Source organism: Suricata suricatta, chromosome 11 (assembly GCF_006229205.1).
Source record: "Suricata suricatta isolate VVHF042 chromosome 11, meerkat_22Aug2017_6uvM2_HiC, whole genome shotgun sequence".
NCBI classification, from domain to species: Eukaryota; Metazoa; Chordata; class Mammalia; order Carnivora; family Herpestidae; genus Suricata; species Suricata suricatta.
The window spans coordinates 62,227,648-62,234,132 of NC_043710.1; positions in this window are offsets into that span (position 1 = coordinate 62,227,648).

A 6,485-nucleotide genomic window follows, 5' to 3' on the forward strand; every position below is an offset into this window, starting at 1 on the left:
TGGCTTCTCAGTAAGCTACTGTAGGGAAAGAAATGCACATAGAGTTTACGGTCTTAATTTCCATTCAAGTGTCAGCTCTGTCACTTACTGGATTTAATGTCTTTGGGAAATAATTCATTTTTATATGAGCCTCTGTTTCTTCATCTATAAAAATGGCTTATAACAACACTTAACTTATAATATTGTAGGGAACCTTTAATGAGGCAATGGCTACAAAAAAAAGGGCTTGGTAAATTATAAAACGTAATATTTATAAATATGTATTGTGAAGTCAAAAGAGAAAAATTATTCTAGAGTTTCTCTAGGTTTTTTATTTTTATTTTTTTTACTACTAGATATTTTTAAGTTCTGGGGAAAAAAAGTAAAAAAGTAAAAAGAAACAAAAAACATAGCTTCAAAGTCTTATAGGCCTCAGCCCTTTAGATCTGTCTGTGCTCTTGGTAAATTACTTTATCCGTATAATTTTTTGTAAATTTTTTAATGTTTATTTTTGTGAGAGAGGGAAAGAGCATGAGCAGGGGAGGGGCAGAGAGAGAGGGAGACACAGAATCTGTCAGCACAGAGCCCAGTGCGGGGTTCAAGCCCACAAAACATGAGATCATGACCTGACCCTAAGTCAGATGCTTAACCGACTGAGAAACCCAGGTGCCCCTTTACCTTTATAATTTTTAATTTTCTTATCTGCAAAATGGGAATGAAATTTTCCTTAGAGAGTATTTGTGAGGATCCAATAATAAAGTAAAGGTGAAGTTCCTGGCAGAGGGATAATACACACCTATTTTTTTAAACTATCATGTTTGCTCCATGGCTGTAACTTGTACTAAGCACTATAGAAAACCTACTGGGTTCATTGCTAATAAAAAAGAAAAAAAAAAAAGGAAAGTAAAATGAAAAATCAAAAGATAAAAAGAAGAAAAAAAGAAGATAAAAGAAAACTTAATTCTAAAGATGGTGAACACTACCTTTATAGTTTGTGCAGGAATAAATTGTACTTGAATTTAATGTGTTTCCATGACAATTGAACATTATTTTACCCTTGGATGAGAACTTTAAACAAAAAGTAGATGAAATTCAGAGCATATACTGGCCCTTCTCTGGGGAAATTTGTGGGCTAGTCTTGTCTTTTGTGTAGATGAAGAGCTGAGGCAGATAATTGGCTGACACATTTCACATTTTCAAGAAGATGAGGAAAAACTAGCCTGTTCCTCCCTTTGGAAGTAAAATGTCAAGCAAATAAATGGAAATGTGGCTCTGTACCATGTGTGATTTGGCGATGATTCACAGCCTCAGACGCATCCTGAGTTCAGGAGCAGAGCTCGGCAATTTTCTTTCCCAAACCACATTTGAACAAGTGTGCTTTTAAAGATAACTGTAATAAAATCTCATGTTTCCGATCGTAAACTGTTTACGGCAAGAATCCTGAAGGAAGACATAGTTTTCCTGGAATTTTCTCTGAAAGAACCCCTTAAGACCACTTCCCCAGTGTGGCCTCTGACCCCAAGCCGGGGGCAGGGGCCGGACCCTGGGATGATTTAGGTACTTTTCTCTGCATACCCTCATATGTTCATCACTGCCCTAACCATAAAGTATTGATGTTCTATGACTTCTCTGTCCTCCATCAAAACATTATTTTTTAGGGAACACACTAAACTCATTTTCATCTCTGAATTCCCAGAACCAAGCAAATAAGCAGGCTTAAGAGCTCATAATTTGGTAGATTAATGAATATACTGTCACGCTTTATTCTTCTTGGACATGTTGTATCTTCATCAAAGGCAAATAGAGAAAGAGCAAGAAGCAAGCAACTTTAGGGACTGTAATAATGAACTAAATAAATTCCCTTTGAGCATCTCATATAGAGAGAATTTGGAAGTCCTTCTCAATTGACATTATGGTATTCAAATACTAAAATGATAAAAACTAAGATGGTGAGTTTTTCAATCAGACCAATTTGAAACTGCATCCTCCCTTCTATGCACCTAGCTGAATGCAGTTGGGTAAGGAGACTTGGGATGGAAAGATTATTTTTATTTAGTTACCAGGGGGTCACAAAACCTAAACTCACAGGATATTTTGAGAATGCAATGAATATGTCAAAGTTACAGTTCACTTTTGAGCACACAGGTAACCTTGTTTCTGTTTTTTCTTTATGCCCACTCCAGCTTGTGATTTTTGCTATATGTTTATTAGATATTTAACATCAGAATTTGCATAAGATGGCTTGAAAGATGTCAGAAGCAGACCTGATTCATGGACTGACTACATAGAAATTTCTAAAGAAAGCAAAGGTCCCTCTGACACAGAGACAGAACATGTGCTCTAAAAGTTGGCCCACGGGTCAGATATTACCTGTTTCTAGTATCATTTGCTGGCCTAGGCTTTGGGGACCTGGAGACCGGGATCCATATTTGGACTCTGACATTTATTAACTGTTAATTCTCTGATAAGTTATGCAAGCTATCTCTCAGTTTCTCCATCTTGAAACAAGGGCTATTGAATTATTTCGAATGGGATAATTATAAAGATTAAACTAGAACTAGACTAGGTGAGTCCTGGACTTACATTTATCTTAGTCACTACCAATGATCTAGATCCTGACACTGTACTCTGCATATAGTAAATTCTCAAAACATATGTCGAGAGTGAATTAACAATTAGGTTCGTTTATGCAAGACTTTCTATACCTTAAACCAGCTCAGATTGAATTTCTGTTGCTGACAACCAAAAAAATCCTTACAGACAGAGAAACTGCTTCAACTCAGAGGAAGCTGATAAGCATTTTTTTTCCCTCAGAATACTGCTTGCTTTATCACTTCCTTTGCCTTGCTTATATATTTACATTAGCCTCAATGCCAATTCCAAATCTAGCTTCAAATATCTTTCCCATTTTCAATGTCCACCTAAAACACTATCTCCCAGAGTAAACTTTTCTCTCCATCACCTTAATGTGATTTCTTCCTCTTTTGAATCTCTGAGTCCTCTTTATATTCTATTTTGTACTGCAGCTAAACTATGTGTGGCCATGTATAATAAATTACTATCTTTTGCTTCTAATTCTCCACCTAAAGCTGTCATGAATTATCATTAAACCATGTATGGGATCCTGTTATTATACAGTCCATATAATTTTGTAATTGTGTGCTTGCTTCCTTATCCCCTACTTTATGTTATTCCATTACTGTAATGGGTCAGAATTTATTAACCTCACTACTACAGGCTTGCCCATGAATGGATGTTTAGTGATTAAAGTTATCCTGAGAGACTAGAATCATTTCCAGGAAAAAGTCTTGATGTTGTTCATCCTCAAAAACAAAACAAAACAAAAACAAAAACAAAAAACAAAACAAACAAAAAAAGTCACAATGCCAGACATTGCTATTTGGCTTCCAACATCTTTTCTCTCTTCCACAGTAACGGAAAAAAGAAATTTTCAGCAGAGCAAAATGTGAGCCAGACTAGAAATACATTTTCTAGCCTCCACTATGAAGTAAGCCCATGTGATTGAGTTTCATCCATTAGGTTAGCAAAACTGTCCAGTTATGGTTCTTAAGAACTTTCTTAAAGCCTATCTCCATGTACTCTTTTTATCCCTTATTATTTACTCCTCCTTAATCCTGCTGCATAATCCCTGCTGTCTGGGACATTAATGTGATGTTTGGAGACCCAGCTGTCAATGTAAACCCACAAGACAAGCCTATGGTGGAGCAGCAAACAAAATGGAGCTGTGGTCCCTTCCTCAAGCAAAGCTGCTAGATCATTCTGGCTTGCATATACAAAGTGTTTACACTGTGAAAGATAAATGGATATATTTTCTCTTTAGCCACTGTTATATTCATAACTCACAAGCAAACTCCTAGCCCATGCTCAAAATTTCTTCCTGATTTATCTTCATAGTTCACTCTTATTCATGTATCTTCAGTGGTTTGCCTTCTTGGAAATTTTCAGGGATAAAGTGAAGATCTGGCTTACCAACAGTCCTTTCTAAGAATTTAACCAGAAAAGTACAACAAAGAAATAATTAAAGCCTTGGTAGGAATCAAAAGAAAATATTGTATTTTCCACCCTGGGATCAGTAGTATGTATGGAGATAGAGGACAAAGAGTGAACTCAGTTCTATACTTTGGCCCCAGGAGTACATGGTGTACTAGAGGTCTAAAGATGTAGACAAAAAAATCATTTCTGAGGCTGTTAGCCTATAGGATACAGACTAAATATACTGAGAATCAAGAGGAAAAACAAAATGTGGGTTATTTTTATTTTTCTTCTATTCTAACTCTTTTCTATTCTATTCTATTCTTTTAAATTTCTTAATCCCCATCACCTACTTAACCCATTCCTCCACTTACCTCCCTGCTGGTAACTATCAGTTTGTTCTCTGTAGGTAGGAGTCTGTTTCTTGATTTTTCCCTCTCTCTCTCTTTTGTTCCATTTGCTCATTTGTTTTGTTCCTAAAGTTCCACATATAAGTGAAATCATATGGTTATTTGTCCTTCCCTGACTAACTTATTTTGTTTAGCAAAATACTCTCTAGCCTCATCCACATCACTGCAAATGGCAAGTTATCATTCTTTTTTATAACTGATATATATATATATATACACGTGTGTGTATACATATATACATATACATATATGCATACATATGTATACATATAATATATATATGTATATATATATATATGCCACCTCTTCTTTTTCCATTCATCAATGGACACTTGAGCTGTTTCCATAATTAGGCTGTTGTATATAATATTGCTATAAACATCAAGTACATGTATCCCTTTGAATTAGTATTTGTTTATTCTTTGAGTAAATACCTAAGAATATGATTATTGGATCATAAGGTAGTTCTATTTTTAACTTTTTGAGAAACCTCCATACTGTTTTCCAAAGTGGTTACACAAGTTTGCATTCCCACCAACAATGTAAGAATACTCCCCTTTCTCCACATCTTCACCAATACCTGTTTTTCTTTATTGATTTTAGCCATTCTGACAGGTGCAAAGTGTCATTTCATTGTAATTTTGATTTGCATACCCCAGACAGTCAGTGATATTGAGTATCATTTTGTGTGTATAACGGCCATCTCGTGTCTTCTTCGGAGAAATTTCTGTTTATGTCTTTTGCCTATTTTTTCATTGGATTATTCATTGTATGGATGTTGAGTTTTACAAGTTCTTTATAGATTTTGGATACTAATCCTTTATGAGATATGTCATTTGCAAATATCTTCTCACATTTGGAAGGTTGGCTTTTATTTTCATTGACAGTTTCCTTTGCTGGGCAGACATTTTTTATTTTAATGTAGTCCCAATAGTTTATTTTTGCTTTTTGTTTCCCTTGAATCAGGAGACATATCTAGAAAAAGTTGCTAGGGCCAAGGTTAAAAAAAAAAAAAGTTATTGCCTGTATTCTGTCCCAGGATATTTATGAGTTCAGGCCTCACATTTATGTCTTTAACCCATTTTTGGTTTATTCTTGTTTATGGTAAGAAAGTGGTCGAGTTTCATTCTTTTGTGTGTTGCTGTCCAGTTTTACCAACACTCTTTGTTGAAGATACATTCTTTCTCCTGTGGGATATTCTTTCCTACTTTATCAAAGATTAATTGGCCATATGTGGGTTCATTTCTGGGTTTTCCATTGTTTTTCTTTAATGTTTATTTTTTTTGAGAGAGAGAGAGAGAGAGAGAGAGAGAGAGCGAGAGAGCGCGCCTAAGTGAAGGAGGAGAGAGGGGAGGACAGAGGATGCCAATCAGGCTCTGTGCTGACAGCAGTGAGCCTGAGGCAGAAATCAAACTTACTCAGGAACGTGGGGATCATGACCTGCGTCAAAGTCAAACGTTCAGCTGACTGAGCCACCCAGGCACCCCTGGGGTTTTCAGTTCTGTTCCATTAATCTATGGGACTATTTTTGTGCCAGTACCACATTGTTTCCATCACTACAGCTTTGTAAAGTAATTTCATGTCTGGAATTGTGATGTCTCTAACTTTGCTTTTCTTTTTCAAGGCTTTTTTTTTTTTTTTTTTTTAATTTGGGCTCTTTCATGGCTCCATGCATATTTTAGGATTGTTTATTCTAGCTCTGTGAAAAATGCTGTTGGTGTTTTGATAAGGATTGCCTTAAATCTATAGATTGCTTTATGTAGCATAGACATTTTAATGATATTTGTGCTTCCAATCTGTGAGCATGGAATATTTTTCAATGTCTTTGTGTCCTCTTCAATTTCTTTCATCATGTCATCTGCAAAAAGTGAAAGTTTTACTTCTTCCTTACTGATTTAGACGGCTTTTCTTTCTTTTTGTTGTATGCTTTCTTTACTAGGACTGCCAGTACTATGTTGAGTAAAAGTGTTAAAGCTGGACATCCTGTCTTGTCATGACTGTCGAGAAAAAGCTTTCAGTTTTTCGCCATTTGGGACATAAGTTGTGTCAGTTTTTCCTAGATGGCCTTTATTAAGTTGAAGTATGTTCCCTCTAAACACTCTC